This window comes from Asterias amurensis, chromosome 17, assembly GCF_032118995.1.
Source record: "Asterias amurensis chromosome 17, ASM3211899v1".
In the NCBI taxonomy this organism is placed as follows: domain Eukaryota; kingdom Metazoa; phylum Echinodermata; class Asteroidea; order Forcipulatida; family Asteriidae; genus Asterias; species Asterias amurensis.
Window position 1 is genome coordinate 10460673 of NC_092664.1, and position 24523 is coordinate 10485195.

Genomic DNA, 24523 nt, shown 5'->3' on the forward strand with positions numbered 1-24523 from the left:
AAATGAGAAAAGAATACTCAACAAAAACAATCTAAAAATAATAATAACACCATTGAGCGGAGAGCAAGGCACCTGTTGCCCTCGTCTTGGTGCCCCTTCAAAACTTTCACAACATTGATCCGATGGAAGTGCCATCATTTACAAAATGAAAATGACCAAGCCCTCTTACAGTCTACAAATAATTCCCGGCATGCAATACATTTTCTGTTGAACTCAACACAATATTATAGCATTCACCAAACATCCTTTGTAAACAACAAGAGCGCATAAACTCAATGACTCAGAACAACGAACAGAAAAAGTTTGCCGCATAAGTGAAAAACAAGGTTTTCTCAAACCACTCGCACATGCAGCGAATAAAAGAATCTACACCAACCTGTTGTTGTACTATCCAGAATTAACTCTACACAGACGCAGAATGACAGACGACCCAAAACATCGGATGCAAAAACCAAAAGATGTACATGTACAAGCGTCGAGCACGACTGGCTTTCCAAAGAAAAATCAGACACTATACAAATCCACCCTGACCTACTGTCGCGTTACCCAGTCAGCCTAATGGGAACAGACATGCGATAATAGATGACCCATGGACAAGTTCGGTAGTAAAAACAAAAGTTTGCCAGGTAAGCCGGTCATGATTGGCCGAGAGCGAGAGAGAATGAAAACTCTTTGACGATGTTAACTATCCTGAGGTATTAACCAGTGTATCTAATGGGACTAGACATGAGGGCGAGAAGCCAGTGACCCTCCCTATAAAGTTGGGGCTCCCTCTGTAAACTGGTCCAGTAATGAGCCAATTCCTGTACTCAACTTGTTTACAGTTCGAGCTTCCTTAAAGGGGACTGTTCACCATAGTCGAATAAGGTTTTTGCGAGTAAGATTTGAACTTTGTCTTCAAGTACAATGACTTGCGTATACTTATAGTTACAAGTTACCGCTTACATTTGATGGTTATTACCAGACAAACTTAAATCTAACACGCAATTAGCACTTATTATTTATTTATCTATTTATTTTAAATCTTTAGACATACGCAATAGTTACAAGTTGTACAGGGGCTGTCAAGGTTAAAATAAAAGTATAAAACTGTCATCAGAAGATGTGTAAAACCAGACCCCTGCCAACGATAAAAATATAATTATACAATATAAAAAGGTGATTGCACTGAAACATTTTAAAATCACACAAAAGAAATCATTATAACACAAGCAAAACCAGACTATTGAAAACAAAAAAACTACACCCACAACAAAACACCGCAGCGATAAGAGGAAGGGCCAACACCCTGTATTGAATTGGTTTTGAGAAGAACAAAACAGAATTTAGAATTGCTGTTAAGCATTTGGACAACTAATGTCTGTCTAGTCGCGACTGCTGCTTTTCTACTACCCGAAAAGGGCCGAATACTGGCCGCTCAAATGGAGGCTGTATAGTCAACAGCAGAAGTCTCACAGGAGCACCAGTATCATTGGAACTCCTTGCCTGATGCAAGTTTCCCTCCATCCAACAATCTAGACTGTTTGAGAATACAAATTCCTACCTTCAGCTCTTTTGAGTTATTTTCATCCTAAACTTCTTACAGGAGTGGCTTTTAGCCTTGTTTGGTGAGAAATTGCATAAACGTATTTGTTTTGTAAATTAAAAAACACCAGCAACAAAAGATTGCTAGACTTGTCCGGTTTTGAGTTAACTGCCCCAAGGCCAACACCACTGGCCTCAAGCCTGTCGTCATCCAGAGTACAGTTTGAGCCCTGTATTTGAAAAAAGATCGACTCATTATTCCAGAGGTCCCTTGGTATATAAAAAGGCGACATAGTTAAATTGATGCTGTCATGTTGTACAAGCACCAATTACTCTGTGAAACACTTACTTCCGCTTGAAGCACCTCTTGCACATTATTGAAAGAAAACAAACCAAGAACCAAGAAGGTTGTTTTGCAAAATGACGGAAAGCAAAAAAAGAAGCCATCTGGACTTGTTAATAATAACACATGGATAAACTATCCTCAAGCGCAGAAAATATAATTAAGGGGGCAAGAGATAGTGACAAGCAAGCACTGCTGTTTGCAAGAACCCCTTTACATTGCTGTCTAGTACCGTCTTTGCCACTCTTTTGTTCTCAACTTTTCAGTCACTTTTCTCTTGTACGACACATTTTCATCATACTTCACCATTATCGAAACCACCTCGCTATTATTGTGATCGTCGGCGTTCAGACTAATTGGAATTGATCGTCAGATGATGTCATACCAATGATTGCCCATCAAATGATGTCATGTGTAACCCCCTCTCCCCCCCAAAAAAGTCTCTAGAGAACATAAACAATTGTTTGAACATTATCGAGTAAGATAAAATACTGACATCAAATAGTAGAACATGCAAAGTCAACTGACTGGGTAAAATTTACACAATTTGGGGTTGAACAAAGTAAAAATTACTAGAGCGGGATTTGAACCGACAACCTTCTGGATTAACGTGCCAGCAATCTACACTCCTAGCCATATTTCGTTGGACCCCATTTCAATGTTGGCTCTCACTCATTGCGCGGTCAGCGCTCCCATGAACATTGAGCAGGGGACGGCGGAGAAAACATTTATAGCTAAGTTGCAAGTGGCCAAGCATTGTATTTGTAGCCCTTTGTTGTATGTTAACGGCAGTGGACACTATTGGTAATTGTCAAAGACTAGCCTTCACAGTTGGTGTATCTCAACATATGCACAAAATTAGAATCCTGTGAAAATTTGAGCTCAATCGGTCAACGAACTTGCGAGATAATAATGAAAGAAAAAAACACCCATGTCAATATCATATGAATTTGTGTGCGTTTAGATGGTTGATTTCTAGACCTCAAGTTCTAAATCTGAGGTCTCAAAATCAAATTCGTGGAAAATTACTTCTTTCTCAAAAACTATGGCACTTCAGAGGGAGCCGTTTCTCACAATGTTTTGTACCATCAACCTCTCCCCATTACTCGTCACCAAGAAAGGTTTTATGCCAATAATTATTTTGAGTAATACCAATAGTGTCCACTGCCTTTAAAGGTCTCCCTTAAATACTCACATTACAAGATTGTGTAAGTGCAAGGCAAGTTTACCCAAGAGATCAGCATTCAGATGAACAACAGCATCCAATGAATTTAACTGCACCTAGTGTACATAAACTACAAGAACTTGGCACACACACTGCACAAAGCAACGTTTGCACTACGACTGGGATTAGTATTCCCCACATCTGCAGCTGTCATTGGGACAGGTGTTCCCAATTCAGTTCATATTTTTGTTTCACCCATGGTTCCCCTAAGGTATCTTTTGTGGCCCCAGTTGTCATTTTATTGATTGTTTGAGTTCATGTGTCTTTTTGATGGTCTCAACAATTGAGAAGACACACATAAAAACATTTTGTTGCGGTGGCCCAAGCACTGTGTGACTTAGGGTATGTTCAGACAGCGTACTAACTTAGACCCGAACCGGTCTAACTTTTACGAGCAGCGGGGGGTGGTCGTAAAAATAAAAACCCATTGCGTTCAGACAGCAAAGAGTTAAACCCGATCCGGTTTATCTTCGGTTTTAAGAGGTCAAAGTAGACGCGACCCCGTTGCTCTAACATCCGGTTTTATTCATCAGATTCACGCACCGAGTATGCCGAGATACTGAGTGCCCCATGCCCTGGATGATCAGACAGGGCATAATTATTGGATACAAATGGCTCAATCGAACGCGGTAACAGTTTTACCGTTAGGAGGATATGGGCACTTAAAACAAACATGAACACTACTCGAAATTATTTTTTTAAACAAACAAAATATTGATACAAACCAAAATATTGTCCATATTCCATGAAACAGAACACGTTTCATTTTTGTGTTTTGTTTTATACCACTGTTTCCGATTTAATAAATACTTTTAGTTTGTCCTTCAATCGATTGGAAGTTGCGATCTCTCAAAAGCTGGTGCGGCGATTTTTATTCCGATTCGTTCATAAACACAACTACACACGTGCAAGTTACGTAAACACATGTACTTTGCAGTATTCTCCCAACTTCCCAACAACGTGGTGATATTGCTGACGTAGGGAATTTCCCCTACACACAGCCTCGCGCCCACTGCAGTTCATTCTCCTAGATTGAAAGTACAGCACGCTAGTAACGGTGTCGGTAATAGAAAGGCACATCCACGGGATCGGTGATGGATAACTATGGGATATCGGAGAGTGATCACTATGGGATGGCAGCGCTGTACATGTGAGAAGCATGAACAATAATATGCTTCTTCGCTGAGCTCGTAGTATACGCATGAAAAACAGTTTCATTTATTGTAGGACACTCAACAAAAAAAGCTTGGAAAATATAATTTTGTTTCAGAATGTAATAAATCATGGGCGTGGGCCTGTGTTTCTTCCTCCATGGTTAATTAAACTGCATACACCGATCGAGAGGGTTTCGCCAACTCGGTAAGCGGCAAGAAAGTAATATAAATACCCGGTGCTTTTCAGCATCAGAGGCAACAGAAACCGTATACAAGCACTCCGGGTCCCGGGCGTGTGCATTGAACCACACATGGGTCGTCCGTTGTGAGTTAAAACCGGATGTCATTCTGTCCACACGCAGTGTTAAAAGATAAACCCGAACCGGTTTAGACTTAGACCGCCTCGCTGGACGGTTTAAGTTTTGGGGTTTAAACCCGATCCGGTCTAACTTTATTTGCGTTCACACGCACAAAAGTTGAACCCGAACCGGTCTAAGTGGACTTAGACCAACTTTAGTACGGCGTGTGAACGACCCCAGAGATTGCGGTAAGTCTTGGTTGGTGATACTAGTTCTTTTGTATTTGTTGATGGTAGAGGGCGCTACATCGACTGGTGCAGAAGGACTTTGCAAGTCTATGAATCCGGCTCAAGAAATGATCTTGAAAGGGCAAGGACAAAAAGGCGTTTTCTCATTTGTAAAGGACACCTCTATTGAGGAAATTGTAAATTTCTATATCGGAACACCCCAAGGGGCACGAAGGTCTTGCTAACTTCACAGTTTTCTGAAATCAGGCCCTGCACAACAGATTTGAAGATCGGAAACATTAAAGTCGGTGGACACTATTGGTAACTATACTCAAAATAATTATTAGTATAAAAACTTACTTGGTAACAAGCAATGGAGAACTGTTGATAGTATAAAACATTGTGAGACTGAAATAAGTAGTTTTCGAGAAAGAAGTAATTTTTCACAAATTTGATTTTGAGACCTCAAAATTCAAAATTGGATTTTGAGGTCCCGAAATAAAGCATCTGAAAGCACACAACGTTGTGAGACAAGGGTGTTTTTTTCTTTCATTATTATCTCGCAACTTCGACGACCAATTGAGTTCAATTTTTCACAGGTTTGTTATTTTGTGCATATGTTGAGATACACCAAGCACCGATAGTGTCCAGTGCCGTTAAGTATACTGGTCTTGGTCCAATACATGTTTGTGTGCTTCAATCAATACTGAACTGAACTTCAGCAATCGAACACAAGAGGGCGCTGTTCTACAGAAACTGACTTGCTGATGATCAGTCCATATCAGTCTAAACATGCACATAATTTGTCTGTAGTTTTCAAGATAAAGCGTCCATATCTGTTCATATAGCAGGATTTACTGCAGTGGTCAACCACCCATTAACTAGTCTTGGTGCAAGACGTTTTTGTGTAATATCACAATTGACTATTGCAATTGTTCCTATCCACATGCTATCATGAAATACAAGAACCATCAGACGATTCTGGGCGCTGTTTTAAAAACGTTAGTCCGTCCCATCACCAAAGCCACAATACACGTTGTAAAACCATTTCCAGGCGAGGGAATGTCCTATATCAGTGGAATACTCAGGATGCATATGGACATAGTCGGGAGGTACACTTCCATAGTTTTACTATTCAAAAAATAAAAGACTAATCCTCATCAACATGTGGAGTGGTCATCTCTGCGTAAGGGACAGTATAAACATCTCGCAACAAGACAGCTAGGCTTATAGCTATATCACATGATGTACACCCTCACCTGATGCTACAATTCTAACCCTGGCCTTGCATTGTGAGACTTTCATAATCAAATTAGGGTTCCAGTCAGAGGGTTTTGTTGACAAGTCCATGTCCACCTGTCATCACTTATGGTGATAGGGCAAAAAAAGAAAATCCTTACTTGTTATGAATGAGCTGTGAAAATGAGCTGTCACGAACGCCATTTGTAGATGACCTAATTCAAGTGGGTCGACGTGCTTATATTGGGATTGGGATTGTGGGGGGGGGGGGGGCCTTGGTGCGTCATGCGTCAATGTACAGGTAGGGCCTACATGAATGTACAATAGGTTGTGTACACTCATGTCAAAACACTGGAGGAAATGATTCTAGAAAAGTTTAAGGATGTGTGACAAACATGGCCAAACTTGACCAAAGTGTCAAGTCAGAGTTTGTTATTATTTTAAGTCCGGTTGGGTTGTGTACACCGATGTCAACACTGGGGAGGATATTAATCCATTCTAGAAAAGTTCAATGATGTGTGCCTAACGTAACACCCTTGACCAAAATGCCAAATCAGAGTTTGTTATTCGAAATAAATGACTGAGCCCATTGATATTCGACTTGTTCAGCTAAATCATCTCATTTACAAACCCTGTGACTTTACATTTAATTTACTATTCGTTTATTATTTTACTGTCATACTTCCTGGACATACACCCCCCCCCCCCAGCCCAACAACAACCAATAAATAAAAAGTAAATATATGAAATTAAACACATTTTAAATTAAAAACACTGTTTTAAACTTCAAAATCTTGGGACCAAAATGCCCCACTGTTTACATTAATCCTGGGGAGAACTCTGACCCTGATATTTCACAGGTCTGAAAAAAAATAAAATATTCAGAACATCTTACCTTTATTAGCTGTAGTGTCTAAATATCTAAATCTGGCCACCTAAAATAGTCCAATATATTTGTGTACAGTGCTCTCCTATGAACTAGTCCTACAAGTACGAATGGCGTTGTGCGAGGAACAAATTCAGCCTAACCGCACAACAATGGCAAACTTTTTGCACTACCCATTTCACTTCCCCATCAATGAATGGACCACAATGGACTGAATTCCACAACTCAATTGCGTTGACATTTCCTTGCATTTTAGTTAATAGTAATAATGATTACTCGCCCGTGGGACATCTGATTCTGCGCACAGTGACGATGCGTGATATGAGAGGACTTTGTGGCACTTTTTAACACTGTGGGTCGGCGGCCGTGGGGGGAGGTTTGGAAATGTATTGTGGAATGAAAAAAAAACAAATTAATAAGTAGGGCCTATTGAACAAGTGTTTTGCAAACTTAATACACATTATGTTATTGTTAGCCCTTTTCACAATGCATCTCTTATCCCTGTGGAGTAATTACTCCACTACAGGGTTACCCCAGTGCACTTTCCCACTATCCCTGGCTAGGTTCCTATTCCATGTCGTTCCAGCAGCATGTTTCAGGAATACCCCAGGGGTTTTACATCTTTTGTAGGTTTGCGGTAACACCATGTAATGATAATCTTTAAATGAGCTGGGGTGGTTCTGAAAAGAACCATTGGTTTCAACTCAACGTTTCAATCGGTATACTCTGATCGTCTTCTGGAGACTACATTAAGTTTTATCATAGTCTTACATACGTACCTCTACTCTGAAGGAGAGGTGGCTGTTCCCCGGGGTATGCCCACTTGCAGGGCAGGCCAATAAATATTCAGGGTATTTGTGTGGATTTAGAAGAATTTGTGGGCTATACTTTGCGTTGTAGTAATAGGAGGAAATCACTCGGTGCTTAATAGGTTTCACCAGCATGGCCTTGCATTCTTCACAATAATCTCCCCTTATTGATAAAAAGAGAAGTAAAGACCAAAACACTCCATCAACGAAATCCAACCCATTCACCTACTCCAAAACACTCAAAGACCCCCACTGTTCTGTTTCAATTAAATCACTTAAATACACAAATGTTTCTCCACTCAAGCTTAGAGAAAGGTCACTGCACCATTGTCACTGGAATAGTTTATTGAATCTTTAAATCATCAAAGACATCCCCCCATCTTGGAGCTGATTTCCTCTGTGGATAATTTTGGAATCTGAGACCTTCCCTTCTTACAAGAAAGAACACAAACCCATTCATGGAGCTGAGTTCCTCTTATATCTGATTCTCTATGGAGGTAAGGAACTCCCTTCCAAATAAATTACACCTGTTGTTCACACCCACTGTACTTCCTAGAGGTGGAAAGATCAAAGGGATTTGGGGCAATCAATCTTAGATCATCTTGCTGGGAAAACAGATGTGTTCCAAGGTCCTTTTCGGTCTGTGATCAACCTCTTGTAATCCTGACCACTGCTTTTCACTGTTTATTTTTTTAATGAATAAATTTGGGGGTAAATTGGATTTTTTTTCCAGACAGATGGACTTCTTCTATACAATTGTTTTTTTTCCCTCAGCAGGGTGCCTGCTAAGCCAAACATCACAGACTATCTGGGAGGGGAATTGTTATGTGCGTAGATACTGTTTGTGCTACAAGTCTGATTTGATTGCTGGTCCAAAAACATCAGTACATGGGGAAAAAACTCATTTACAGCTATTGTACAGATATCCAAAAGGGTGAACAAAGAAAGTGTAGTTCATACAATAAGTACCCTACATTCATTATTGAAATTCATTGGGATTGGGCAAAAGGCGCAAATTAAAAGGAGAAAAAATGGGGCGGGAAACAGAATTTATGCAATCTCAACCTCGTTAGTTTAATAAATGAGCAAGGTTTTATACAACATCATCTAGACAGAGATATATCATCATGGTTCTACAAACATTTAGTATGGAACTAAAAACTCAGCGCATTCTGAATCTGAGGAGAACAATTTCATCTCCGATTACACTGAGAAAGATTGAACCAGTAGCTTCAGAAACACCCACACACGCCTGCATGTTTGTTCTTTCACCGGCTCTTTCTACCTGCATGCATCCACATCAACCATCCAGGGCCCAATTTCATGGCTCTGCTTACCGCCGAATTCGGCCCTTACGATTCCCCGCTTACATGCAAGCGCCGAAATTCTACGCTAGCCTTGTAAGCGTAGAATGCCCAGTAACGTGAAGTACGCACACGCAGAAGCCCAAATTCACCGCTAACCCGTGAAATACGCTTGCCGTAAGCACGGAATTCCCTGCTTCCGTAAGCGCCGATTCTGTGCTTACGGTAAGCAGAGCCATGAAATTGGGCCCAGGTCCTTGCAGGATACTACACAAAGCAAAAGTGGGTCACATAACTTACTCAATTCATGCTCAATTGTAGTATTTCAATCTAGTAAAAAAAAATCTCAGATATTTCCAAGGGCCCTTGTTGAGTGAAGACTAACATGCACATGTTACATGCATCAGCCAAGAGTCTACTGGGAAGCATCTAAATCAACCAGCCCCTGGCGATGTGTAGAGTCACAGTGTGTAATGCTAGAGGCAGGGGGGAGTCATGATTCAGTCTTGGAGAATGACTACCAGGGAATGATTACCAGGGGTGCGCTCCCTGGGGTAGCAGGTGCATGGCTGTATGACTGATGGCTCCATTTGGATTCATGTCATGATCTTATGGTCAATCTTAAAGACACTGGACACTGTTGGTAATTGTCAAAGATTAGCCTTCACAGTTCGTGTATCTCAACATATGCATAAAATAACAAACCTGTGAAAATTTGAGCTCAATCGGTCATCCAACTTGCGAGATAATAATGAAAGAAAAAACACCCTTGTTACACGAAGTTGTGTGCGTTTAGATGGTTGATTTCGAGAACTCAAGTTCTAAATTTGAGGTCTCGAAATCAAATTAGTGGAAAATTACTTCTTTCTCGATAACTATGGCACTTCAGAGGGAGCCGTTTCTCACAATGTTTAATACCATCAACCTCTCCCCATTACTCGTCACCAATGTCACCAAGTAAGGTTTTATGCTAATAATTATTTTGAGTAATTACCAATAGTGTCCACTGCCTTGTAACATGTTCATAATAAGGGTTTAGGTTCTAACATTTTTTTTCTTCAGTTTAAAGGCAGAGAATAACTTCAGTTTTGTTTTGGGTTCAGTTGTTTTAATCCAATACATGTTGATATGTATCTTACAATAAGATTGAGGTGTTTTTGAAAGCCTCACTCTAAAACCACATTCTCTAGAAGGGAATTATTTGTCAATTTTTTTTTATAAATTAGTTACCATGACAGCTGCAGTGCTTCTTACAATATAAGTAAGTTTTTGGGGCATACTTTTTATAGTAATTTAAAATTTATTTTCACTTTCCAAGACCCAAACTCTTCCCCATTACTTTAAAACTTTGAAGTGTGTTTTGAAACCCTCTATTTTCTATTCTTCACAGTGATATGCCTAACTTTGGTAATTACTCAAAAAGTATGAATGCCCATACAAAGTTAATACTTGGTAAGATTAACAACATCTTGCTCTATAGTATTCAGTAAGAACATGGACTCTTCAATTCAATTTTTCAATTCCATATACATTTATTTCCACAAAACATTTCCACACTATTATAGTAATACAAACAGGTATATATGTAAATGATAGAAAAAAAATAAACTGGCAGGAAACGTGTGGAGAAAAGGCCCAAAATAAGCCAGGTAGCTTGTAGCGGCTTGCCTTTACATAACAAAATAGATAAACTAAAGGTAAATGCTTAGAACCAAACACAGACGAAACAGACAGACAGACCGTCAGACAAACAAACAAACAGACAGACAGACAGACAAACAAACAGACAGACAGACAGACAGACAAACAGACAAATATACATATGAACAAACTACTGGAGAAAATGACAAAAACTAATGAGAATATAGGTCAAGAAACTATGTCACATACTGGGAAATAAGGAACTAAGAAAATGTTAAGAAGCACTACAGCTGTTGATATTGAATAGCATTTTAAGGGGCGACTCCCCTTTCAGGAATGTGGTTTGAGAGAAAGGAATTCAGAAAAAGTGTCAATCTGAGAAATGTTTCCGGGTTTTGTTTTTGTTCAAAATACAGATTAGTCTAGTCTTCCTGTGGAACTAACCACTCCCGATTTTCCACGGTATCTCAAGAACACTTCCACCTTTTGAAAGGAAATTTACCATGGTTGTTGTATAAAATATGATCAAAATAATTGAAGGTTATAAAACCAAAGGAACAGGAGCGCATGGTTGTGCACTACCTTCCATAAAGAACCCTCAATTGTTTTCCTTGCATTCTTTGCTTGTGAAAGTCAGCATGTGTGCAAGTCATCAACCCTCAACTCAAATTAGATTTTGATTGAGAGAGAAATCTTCAGAGAAAATTTATCTCATTTGTCTTAGGCCCACAGACGTCGACATTACTCAATATAATTCAAAGATGTTAATCAGACTCACAGTCAACATTTAAATACACTTGTTTTTTTGTTAAAAATATTGCGACACAGCATGGTTTATTATTCAATTGAAAACCACAAGATCGCAAAACTTGTCCAGTCTGAGTCAAGAGTTTGCAGGCCCCAAACCAAAATCAGTGGTTTCAGTGTGATTCAGAGTGATATGTGAGCAATACAGAGGATGCAAAGCACTGGGAATGAAAGAAGAGGAACAATGAAGGAGAGGGGTTTGAGTTGGGTGAGGTGGGGCAGACCAAAGAAACCCAGATTATACGAGGAGCCCACATAGAAAAGATGGGTCTTGAGGGCGTTTTTATTACATTGTTTTGGATGGGAGAAAAACAAAATGACCAAACCGTGATAATAAAGGGCTGGTCTTCTCACTTGGTGTATCTCAACATATGCGTAAGAACAGACCTGTGAAAATTTGAACTCAATTGGTACGTCATCGCTGCGAGAGAACAGGAAGAAAAAAACACCCTTGTCGCACAAGTTGTGTGCTTTCAGATGCTTGAATTCGGGACGTCAGCTGAGGTCTCAAATTCAATTCAAATATTTTATTGAGAAATTACTTTTTTCTCAAAAACTACGTTACTTCAGAGGGAGCTGTTTCTCACAATGCACAGCTCTCCATTGCTGCCTTGTTACCAAGTATATTTTTTTAATGCTAGTAATTATTTTGAGTAATTACCAATAGTGTCCAGTGCATTTTGAAAGGTCTATAGAAATATAAGAACGAGACAGTACCACCAGGAAGTAAAAACCTATGAATTAATATCTTCAGACAAGTATTACACCTTGCCCCAAGCCAAGGTCATATAACCAAACTATTTACAGCTTGACAGCCAGACACCCCACCAAGCCACAAATCATTCCCACACTTTGCCCAGCAGGCAAAACTAACTGTGAAAATGCTTGTAAAGGAAGCAGTATGTTTACTTATGCAACTCAAGGCATGTTTGTTTCCTCATTTTTAAGGTTTTTTAATTGCAACCATGGTGTGAAAAACACATTTACATAATACATGTAGACTGTGGTGTACATGAAACCTGTCATGAATTTGGGGGGAAATTCACTGACAGCAGTGCAGGGCTTGAAGGCCTATCGTTTTTTCTTATAGTATAGAACTAAAATAAGGCTCAATATTATTTTTTTAAAGGCAGTGGACACTATTGGTAATTACTCAAAATAATTACTAGCATAAAAACTTACTTGGTAACGAGTAATGGGGAGAGGTTGATGGTATAAAACATTGTGAGAAACGGCCCCCTCTGAAGTGCCATAGTTTTCGAGAAAGAAGTAGTTTTCCACGAATTTGATTTTGAGACCTCAGATTTAGAACTTGAGAACAATGGTGTTTTTTTCTTTCATTATTATCTCGCAACTTCAATGACCGATTGAGCTCAAATTTTCACAGGTTTGTTATTTTATGCATGTTGAGATACACCAAATGAGAAGACTGGTCTTTGACAATTACCAATAGTGTCCACTGCCTTTAAAGAAAAAACAAATCTGCACACAAAATATCTTGCACCTGGCACAGTATAAAAAAGGGGGGAGGGAGAGGGTCAACAAACTTTGGAAAGGACTTTCCAGATTTTCTGCGGTACTCTGGCTCTGTGGGGCACTCTGGACCCAAATTCGTTGAATGTTTGACTGAAGCACATTCAATTAAAACAAGGTCTTCGGAATATTTTCCACTTGGTGTTTATCTTTCTTTTATAAATCCTGCTGTGCAATCTGGAGCAATCCATATGGTTTTCTCTTGATTATTTTTATGAAATAAATTTTATTGTTGCACAAAAATATCCGTCGTAATTTGAATGTATTAGCACGCAATCATACGTATACATCGACCTGATACTTTGCAAGTCGCCAGACACACAAGGCCTGAAGGCCACTTCAAGGTGTGTGTGGGCTACAGTTATTTTATTCCAGAGGCTGAAACAGGGTTGCCCCCTTTACAGTCCATATGGATGTAGGCTTGGGTATCAAGACTGGCTGGTAGAGCAGAAAGCACTACCTCCCCAATTTTATGTAGCAAGTGTCACGACCGGGACTCGAACCCACACTCTTCTGATCAAACACCAGAGTTTGAATCCGGTGCTCTTAACGGCTCGACCATGACACGCCAAACGCTAGCTTGTGCATGAGGAGAACTATGGAATTGGATGTTGAGAACAGCTATTGCCAACATTAAGGACAGGCTTATGAAGTTATGGTATTTATATGCAAAAGAAGTAACACTTCTTTCGCCAACAGCTGTCTATGAAGCCAAACATCATCTCACCCATCTGCTAGACTTGTTGATACAGCATGCATCGGATACACAACACATGCCCATACAACAAGTCCAAGATTGTCAAACTTGAACCTCTAACCACTCAACACTTGTGCAGTTTTTAGAGTCACGGGCAGTTCACACGTGTCAGCATCAATTACCAGGGGCATGAGGGAACTTGACCTATAGGATCGTGCAGCTGGCTAAACGTTCACTTCTTCTGCCAAGAAGAGGGAAATGTCCCCCTAAAGGTGCATCTCTGTAACTGCTGCAAAGATCCCATTTCTGGACGACGAGGGGGGGGGGCGGGGGGGGGTCATTTTGAAGACCTCTGGGTGTCAAAGATAGGTAGCCTGTCAAGGTAGACCTTGTAATTCTCGGGACGAAAAGGTCACCATGGAGCTTCTGGCAAAGCCATCAGCTATTTGGAGATTAACGTGCTGTGTAATTTTGCATGTTTTTTGTTTTAAAGACAACTTTACTAACTAGAGTGATACTCTAACCTGGGACCTCCAGAAAGATGCCAGAGGTGGCAGAACAAGTCTTTCAGTGAACAAGCAGTTAAGACATGTCAGAGAAGATTGATTTCATGTGTCGTTATATTGGTATAATTAAAGTAGGCTATTCTCAGTAGAATTGAACTGCATCAGATCAAAGTCAACATTCAAACAATTTTGTTCAAGAAATTACACAAGGTAAATTATTTTGATTAATATTCGATTAAAAAACACAAGGCTGCCCGACTTGTCTTATCAAAAGTTGACTGGCCCCTCACTAAAACTAAGAGCAAGACTGAAGTGCTGGCTTGAAGCCTGCAATGGCAGTGTAAAATTCAAGCCCTGATATTGATGGTTTAACCACAGATTGAGTGTGTGGGCTTGATCTTGGAAGAAGAGCAAGGCTTTAGTTTATGCATTACAATCCACCATCTGGCCATCATGCAACATGTCAAATCCCATCTTTCACCTCCTCATTCACAGATGAATTCAACAAACAGTCTGCTAAAAAACATCTCTCATCACACATGTATGTTTAAAATCTATTACCTTTCACTCGTCGCTCGAATCGCTCTCACTCAAGTCTCGTCACAGATGATACAATCCTTGCTTTATGCATACAATCCATCACAGAGGAATCCCACCACATACGAAGTCCTTCACACGTACACTGCCCCTGATGCAAGACACAGAGAAAGTGAAACCAAGTCAACTATGGGCACACAGGGAGGACCGCAGCAAACAAAAGGGGCACACGGAAACCCCTGCTGAAAAAACAGCCCAGGGTCTTGAGAACCCAGTGAGGTATGATAAGGATGTCCTAATACCATCAGACCGAGATAAGAACAAACATGGACTGAGTGGCATCAGTTGGGGCCTGATGGAACACCCATTAGGAGTCAATAGGGAAGAAATGAATGACTTTTCAAGCACTGGACTTGTCCGTTTTGTTCTGGCGGTTTTGCTCTTTTAAGACCTCCCAGGAGAGTGTTTTTGCTGTTAAAATGTTCTATAGTCGAAGGAGGGGTTAGAGGCAGTATTATCAGTGGTATGCATACCTATAGAGGGGACAATTTCGTCCAGCACATTTGCATAGCAAACTATTTAGTTTTGTGCACACTGAATGCTAATATTCAAGGTTTCAAGGTTTAGTTGTTTCCACAGTAACAAATCTTACACAGGCAATAATATTTATTTATTTCTTCTTTACCCTGGGGAAACCTCTCAGTGAAACACTGTTTTTCAGAGGTGCCCAGCAACTACATACACATACACATAAATATTTAAGTGTTTCAAAATAAGAATACAGTTTAGCCAGGTAGATTACACTTTTATGATACTGCAGGGGAGCTCACGAAGAAGCAAAGCTTTTAAGCGTCAGCCCTGAGGTCCTGAGCCCAAACCAAACACCCATGCATGTATACATAATTTAAATACTGAGAGTAGCAAATGATGATTTTTGAGTAGCAACTAAACATTATGTGTAGCATTTTGCAAGGTTAGTTGTTCCTTGCTTTTACCATCTACATCAGAGCAGGGCTTGAAATTAGGGTAAAAAAAAGACACAACCGCAGGTCTTGTACAAAACAGCAAGACAAGTTTTCAATAAAAACAAATCTCATGGCTTAGCGTAGATACACAGCAAGGCAGCTTATGGTGTTAATACAAATTGAATAACATCATTGATACCTCACCATGCAATGTCTAAAAACACATATCGGCAATCAATGTTTCTCCTGAAGATATAAGCAGAGTATACTGTTTGCAACGACAAGACCGCACCGTCTCTTTTCAGAGCCAACATTCCCACAAAAGAGATTTAGACAAGGTTGTACCTGCAAGTTTACTATCTATTTATATGCATTTGCAATATGTATGCCTACATTAGGCTACAGCATTGCACAGTACCCGCACCCATACACTAAAAGTTTATGAGGACAATCTGAATAAATTATGGCCTTGATTTGAGTGTTAAAGGCACTGGACACCTATGGTAATTTGTCAAAAAAAAATACCAGTATTATCATTTGGTAAATCCCATATGCATCAAATAACCAGCCTATGAAAATTTGGGTTCAACTGGTTATTGAAGTTGCAAGAAAATGATGAAAGAAAAAACACCTTGTTGTATAAATTAGTGTGCTTTTAGATAGGAATAAAAGGCTTCTAGCCAAAAGTCTTCTATTATTTTTGTAGTTACCTCTTTCTCAAAAACTATGTTACTTCAGAGGGAGTCGTTTCCCACAATGTTTTATACTATCAACAGCTCTCCATTGCTCATTACCAAGTAAGTTTTTATACTAATATATATAATTTGAGAAATTACCAAACGTGTACAGTGCCTTTAAAAATCAATTAATAAGACTGTATACTGTACAGTAATTAAATGTTGTATTAAAGGGGCACACCATCTTTGGGGTATATTATTTTTAGCTACAGAACCAAACATGATTCTAAAGGAATTTCCAAGAGTAATGTAGAGTAGTGCGATTCCTAAAATCAACTTAATTGGGTTTTAAAACATTTCTTGTTAATTACAATAGGCCTACAATTTTGTGACATTTTGATGTTTTTATTTTCAATAAAAACCATCTAAAGATGTTTGCTTATGATTCTACACACATGACTTTGTAACGTTAACAGTAAACTGCTCATGTGCTTTTTTAAAGACACTGGACACTATTGGTAATTGTCAATGACCAGTCTTTCTCACTTGGTGTATCTCCACTATGCACAAAATAACAAACTTGTGAAAATTTGAACTCAAATGGTCGTTGAAGTATATGGAGATAATAATGGAAAATAAAAACCCTCATCACACGAAGTTGTGTGCTTTCAAATGCTTGATTTTGAAACCTCAAATTCTAAAGCTGTGGTCTCGAAATTCATGGAAAATTACTTCTTTCTTGAAAATTACGTTACTTCAGAGGGAGCCGTTTCTCACAATGTTTTAAACTGTCAACCTCTCCCCATTGCTTGTTACCAAGTAAGTTTTAATGCTAACAATTATTTTGAGTAATTACTAATAGTGTCCAGTGCCTTTAAAGGGAATTCAGTAATTAAAGTGTAGTCCTAGTAACCAATTGGTTTTGAATCCTCTTTTACTATCTAATCTAAAATATGATTTGGAATGCAAGATAATATGCCAGTTGTTCAATTATGCTGGCCTATGAGGTGAACGCAAGGTATACAGAGTGCAATGGAATCACTGCCGACCCCTTGGAATAATCTTTAATTCATGAGCTGTATGTTTTTTTTTATGACAATGATTACTGTGTTCACAACGCACAGCTATGGCTTTACATCCCATCCAAAGAACAATATAAATTATCACACAAGCGCAGTGGAATACAAAAAAATACAGCGCTTCTGCGTCCCATATCGAAGGTCGAAGGCCACAGACGCGCTATATCTTCCGTATTTCCACGAGCGCTCATGTGATAATGTATTTATCTTCAAGCAAACTTGGCGCGTGACATAGAACACACAATACGCATGGTAGTGATATTAGCCGTGCTATATAGGTTTTTATAACCACTCAATTCTGCCAATCCGATTGGAGGATTAGTGCGTACTTGAAGATAAAGCAATAAATAGTTCATCGCCTTGCTCAAACCAAACTACCCAAATGTGTCTTGCTTTTAAGACACTGGACACAACTGGTAATTTTCAAAGACCAGTCTTCTCACTTGGCGTATCTCAACAATGCATAAAATAACAAACATGTGAAAATTTGAGCTCAAATTGGTCGTCGAAGCTGCAAAAGAATAATGAAAGAAAACAATCCCTTGTCACACGAAGTTGTGTGCTTCCAGATGCTTGATTTCGAGACCTCAAAATCTATTTATAATGAGGTCTCGAAATCAAATTCAAATATTTTCGTGAGAAAATACTTCTTTCTCAAAAACTATGTTAAGTTTTGTGTCCAATGCTATTGAAGAACCCAAGTGTCATGGACCGGAAAACACTGCCAACAAACAACCAATGTAAAGTGGTCCCACCCTCTACTGTGTTTCTCGACAACTAACATTCGGGTTTTAAACTTTCACACACTTCCGGAACCGCCCCCCTAAACCATCTCACGCTGGTTCTCTGGGATTTTATTTCCACTTTCAGTTTCATACCAGAATGCTTTTTATGTTTTCAAACTCACTGTCCCTACAGGCTTTGATGCTTTGATAAGCCTTTAAAAAAAAGTCTGTTAAAAAATAAATAAAATATTAACATTTACACGACTAGGGCTTTCACAGGTTGGTTCCATCAATCAATTCAATGAAATTCTTTCAGGGTTGCATCCCCTTAAAAGGTGATGTCCCTGGCTGCCTCTTCCCAGGTTGTATCATAAATTTGGTAGTGATCCCTGGCTACAAGGCAGCTGCTGTTCAGGTTAAATGGTGTACCCCCCCCCCCCCCCAATCTGAACCAAGATATTGACACAATAGTGAGACTGTCAACATTAGTGTAAGCTCTATGGTGCTAAATGTTGGGGTGTAGTGGCTGAGCGGATAAGAGCACCAACATTCATGCTCTAGTGTTTCTGTTCATTAGAGTGTGGGTTCGAGTCCCAGTCTCTCTGAGAAAGACACTTAACTATAGTTGCTTCTCTCCACCCAGAGCAAGACACCTAACTATAGTTGCTTCTCTCCACCCAGAGCAAGACACATAACTATGGTTGCTTATCTCCTTCCAGGGATAATTGGGTACCTGTTAGGCACAAGCAAAAATTCTCTGCCTACTTGTGAAGTACATATACGCTTGACGGAAAAAACGGAATTCCTTGCTTTCTTAAAGGATTTGGGTACTTTTTTTAAATGTCCATAGATTTACATTAAACTTACAGGGTTTGAAGATAATGATATTGGAAAGCTTTCCTTCAAATATTACTGAATGAGGTGCTGTAGTTTTGAGAAATGAGTAAAAAAAAGGGCATGAAAATACGTTTGTAAATGATTACAATAATTTTCGTCTCATGTTTTACTCATTTAACAAAAACTACAGCACCTCAGTACCTAATATTTTTCAGGGAAGCTTTCTACTGTAACTATCTTCAAACTGTGTAAGTTTTGTGTAAATCTGTGGACATTGTGTTTTTTTTATCATACAAAAGTTACATAGACCCTTTAAGGGCTGATTGTTAGCTCACCAGTTACGTTTAGCAGAGCCATGAAAATGGGCCCTGGTTGTCAAGATCTAGTTGCGATAACGTAACCCTCCTTCCGTCGGGAGGAGGGTTACGTTATCCCAACTAGTCTAGATCCTACCCTGTCAACTAAATCAAGCTAAAATTTACATCATTCCTCCATGATTAAAGATTGAATGTAAGCCCCCACACAACCAGGGGCCCCCATCTGTGTCATTAATCACCTACACCTCAACAAAACCATTCTGACAGCATTTATTAGAAATCCTGGTCATTTAAAAGCCACATGGTTCATTTGTCCAACATGATACAAAAACAGGAGTGACTGAAAACACAAACCTCTGCGATAAAAAAAATGTTTAGCTCCAGCTGAGAGGAATAGCACACACCATAAGCTCCATGCACACACAGAGACCCTGGGAGTGCAAACAGGAAGCCGAGGCCAAACCCCTAAAATACAGACTCCTCTGCTACCAACCAATGGAGCAACCTAGTCTTTGTACAAGGCGTAGTTATTCACTATCTATAACTCAACTATCAAGCCCTGCTCCAGGGCAGCTGTCGATTTCACAAAACTCTTCCTAACTTAGGATTAATCTTAGGACTTAGGACGAGTCCCACTCCTGCACTGAAGCATATGCAGACCTTAAGGTTGATCCTAAGTTGGAGATAAGACGAGTCCTAACTCTTTATGAAATCGACGGCTGGAATTACACCCAGCGGGCCTCGGCCTCCGTTGCCATCGCCTTGGTTCCCTTCGGAAGTTTACCACTGATTTCCAATGGAAGTGCCCTTTGCAAAATGAAAATGGCCTTGCCCTTTCAACATGTTCAAAGATGAAATTCCAGGCCTGCCACTCCTCCAACCAGGTCTCCTCGCTGCACACATTACTACCGAACATTTGTGGACGCTGTTGAAAAACTTCCAGATCACCCAAACACACCTACATCAAGGCTTACAGAAACGCCCTCTATTGGTGGAGTTATGCGACGTGTGCAGCGTTGAGTGTGTGCATGTACATAGTACATGTACAAGGTATTACCAGGCATGTTTCACTTTCGAAAGGGCAAGGGCACCAAGGCATTTTCACCATAGCACAGGGCACTCTATAAAGATATTGTAAATTTCTACTGTATAGTAGAGCTTTTCAAGGGCACCAAGGAAATGACATGGGGGCATGGAGGCAATCGCCTCTGTTACCTCCTCTCCTTGAAGTGTCCATCAGGCCTGTTTTACCATAGATGTTCGACCAACTCAACAAAAGCGTCTTGCACCGAGACTAGAGGCAACCCAGTGTAAAGACTTAAGTGACTGAAATGAAATTTAAGCTGCTGCTGCCCCCAGGGTTTGGACCATGCAGGGAGGAATCTGATAAAGTGACACTTAACACCATGCTAAGCTGGATTATCCATCCTACTCAACATTCCAGCTCCTGGATTCAGTTTGATGTCTTCTTTATTGAGCACACTGCCCAGACCCTAACATTACCTTTCTTAGACTTCTTTGATGTTTTAAAAAGGTTTCTTTAAAGGCACAATCGTAGATTTCACCTAGCTCCATGATTTCACCAAACTCTTTCTAAACTATAGGAATAGTCTTAGGCCTTAGACCTTTGGACGTAATGAACCTGTTCTAAGTTAGGACGAATTGCTTGTCCCATAGAGAAAAGACATTTTACTCTACCTGAGATAGGATTAATCCTAGCGTTTTGTGAAATCGGCTGCAGGACACATTTGGTAATTGTCAAAGAGGGCAGTATTATCACTTGGTGTATCCCAACATGATGGAAAAACACAATTTTTTTGAACAAATTTGTGTGCTTTAAGATGGCTAAAAAAGGCTCAGGCCTAAAAGTCTTTTAAAATTTTAGTTAGAAAATTACCTGTTTCTCAAATACCTTCAGAGGACGTCCTTTCTCACTAAGTTTTTTATATACTAAAACAGCTCTCTGTTGCCCGTTGCCAAGTAATATTTTATGCTAAATATATAGCCTAATTTTTAGTAAACAACAAACTTGTCCAGTGCCTTTAAACCATAGACCAAGGAACTGCTTTAAAAACCACAGGCTTAACTATATGGTTTCTCTGCAGCCTATAAAAACCCATTTGGTGAGGAGAGATTAAAATCAGTGTCCTTGCTTGGTCAGCAAGAGGATAGCATAAAAGTATTAGGAACAATGTCTGTAAAAAAAAAAATACATTGAAGACAATCATTGGATAGTGTATCCACAGATCTCCAGACCGCATAATGCAGCGATGATGCATTCAGTTTGTGTCACATTAGCGAAAATCTGAAGCGGTTAGCTTTAAATGTCCATGAAGGAAGAATAACCTGCAACTGAAACTTAACTACAATCAGAGTAAGGTTACCGCCAGTAACGTTTCTCGGTTTCAAATTTAGGGGGATTAAAGTGTATTCTATTCTGTATAGTATGAATGGTTGTAATGCAATGTTTACAAAAAAAAGTTTCTCCGTTTTTAACTGTTGTGTATTTTTAAAAAACCATTTTCATTGCTATTTTTGCTCATGTTTTTTAATCCTGCATTTTAATGTTTTTCTTGACTGTACAGCGCTTTGAAACAGTGTTAAAGCGCTTTATAAATGCATTTAAGTTTAAGTTAAGTTATAGCTTGCTAGTGAAAAGATTTTCCTCCTGCATTTAGTGTATTCAAAGCCTAACTTTTTATTGCCATTAATTTTCGGAGTCATTACCAAACGAATGCAGACCCTTTACAGGTCTGATACTTCACGGAGGCGACGAAGGCGATTGCCTCCGTGTCCCCTGGTCATTGCCTTGGTGCCCTCGAAATGCTCCAGTACAAATTTGCCCTCTACTCTACCAAGAAGAAAATGCCTTGGTGCCCTTACCCTTTTAAAAACGAAGCATACAGCCCTGCCTTTACAAGAGTAGGATCATCATTTGGCAGAGGGAGTGGTTTTACAGTTACACAATATTTTTTATAACGCCCCTTACAAATATTCTGCCTTTTGATTGGTTTCAGAGCGCGTCACATGATATGTCTTAGTTTTATTACTAGAAACGGCGGCTGTGTGATAGTGCATCGTTTGCCGTGTGATAGTCTGACGACTATCACCAACGTGCAGAACCAAGACGTCTCTTTACCCACTTCGAACCCAATCAGTTGTGCATTTGTGTATCTAAAATGCGCGTATGAACGTTACGTGTTGACTCGAGGATGATAAAATAAAAGTCTGTTAGGGTGTTATAAAACAAATATTGACTGCTTTAACTCGTGTTATGGTTAAGACTCTGACTCCCTCGGTGATCCCCAGACCGTTCCATTTTCCCTCGGCTGTACTTTGGGAAAGTAGTAGGCTCCGGAGATCACACCGGGAGTCGTAGTTTAAACCATAGCACTCAAAGCAGTCAATATTTGTAAAATAACAACCACTCTCTCTCCTCATTACCGAGTAAATGATGCATTACTTTGAGCAACAAACGTGTCCTGGGGTGGATTTAACAAAGGTAGTCCCAACTTATGACTAGTCCTAGGCAATGCTAAGAGATAGGACCAGTCCTAAGTTAGGATGAGTTACAGGTCCTCAAACTTAGGACCAGTCCTATCTCTTAGCATTGCTTAGGACTAGTCCTAAGTTAGGACTACCTTTGTGAAATCCACCCCAGTGCTTTTAAACCATAGAGCAAGGAACTGCTTTTTAATAAACCAAAGCAACAAGGATTAAACTATGGTTTCTCTGCAGCCTATAATAAAAACCCATTTGGTAAGAGATCAAAATCAGTGTCCTTGCTTGGTCAACAAGAGGATAGCATAAAAGTATTAGGAACAACCCATAAAAAGAACGAATGGTGAAAACAATCAATGGATAGTGTATCAACAGATCTCCAAACCACCTAAGGCAAAATGGCAAGTAAAAAAGAAAAAATACAAGTTAATTGCCCGGGTTTTCCATAAAGAGTAGGATGAGGGCCTTTCTTTCAAAGGTGGTTGCCAAGCATTTAAATTCAATGTGGCCACAAATTCTTCAAGTTAAATTAACCATTAATTCTACGTTTTTAAAAGATTAGTAAATTCAATGAGAAGTAGGCATCACACAGAAAATTTGTGGAAACGGTTTTTCACTATTTTATTTATGTATAATAAAAAATAATAAAAAAGATGCGGCCTCACAAAAAGGATGAGGGAGGGAAGGATCAAATATATTTTTTTTTTACTTGGCCTAATACAGGGGGATGCATGATGCATTCAGTTTGTGTCACATTAGCAAACCGTTCAATATAAACCGCATTTAATGTATGACGAGATGAGATAGAATGAAATTACGCGACCGGCATGAGCGAAGATTTGAAGCTGATATAGGCCTACAGTCAATAATGATAATGATTGCATTTGCAGTAAGGCTTGAACGCAGAAAAATAGTCACAGGTCAACAAGGAGGTTTGGGAATTGGGTGGGGGGGGGGGGGCTCCTGAAAGACTTAGGTATTTTTGTTTACATGGCCTATGTAGGGATAATGTACTCAGTTTGTGTCATATTAGCAAACCCGTTTAATGGATACCGCATAATGTACAGTGAGATGAGATACAATGAAATTTCTCAACGCAGCATGAACGATGATTTAAAGCTACATGTAAGTAATAAATACATGTAAGCCTCAGTCAAAACTAATGTATACTGATAATGATTACAGTATAGACGATGTGACCTATGTTTACATTCAAACCGCCCTCTGTTGACAAAACACCTTTTATACGTCATGTTTCGCCGGGCACTGAGTTGCGTAGTCATTTGTGCACACTCTCTAGCTGGCTGCCAAAGTATAGAGGTTTTGCCCGGCGGTATGCGCACGAATCATGTTATGGTTTTCGTGTGAGGTCAGAGGTCACATCGTCTATAGTACAGGGCTTGACAATATGCACAGGCCATTGAGGAGAGGGGGGTGGGGCTCTGGACTTTCGGTGGACAAGGAATATTCCTATACATGTATGGTCAGATCATGGAGCAGATAAGAGTTATACTGTCATGGTCAGATATAGTTTCCTCCCAAATAATTAAAGGAGCATTACAGAAGTGGTTTGGCTGACGAAACAGTTCCTGGCGGTGTAAGCACTTTCAGTTCCTGGCAGTGTAAGCACTTTCAGTTCCTGGCAGTGTAAGCACTTTCAGTTCCTGGCAGTGTAGGCACTTACAGTTCCT

The 24523-nt window shown here is 39.7% G+C and overlaps 1 protein-coding gene across 5 annotated transcripts in view; it reads right to left on the reverse strand.

Annotated features, from left to right (window-relative positions):
• Window positions 1-24523, reverse strand: part of LOC139949519 (solute carrier organic anion transporter family member 4A1-like) — a 63936-nt gene that overhangs the window by 33678 nt on the left and 5735 nt on the right. The window contains exons 1-2 of one of the 5 annotated variants that reach the window (XM_071947892.1): window positions 19686-19939; window positions 14756-14882 (exon numbers count right to left, since the gene is read on the reverse strand). The exons of 1 other annotated variant lie outside the window; for it this stretch is intronic. The gene's annotated coding sequence lies outside the window, so the exon portion shown is untranslated. Of the gene's footprint in view, window positions 1-14755; window positions 14883-15895; window positions 15978-19685; window positions 19940-24523 lie in introns of those variants that run through there. 3 more of the 5 variants (XM_071947893.1, XM_071947894.1, XM_071947891.1) reach the window with 3 other exon arrangements.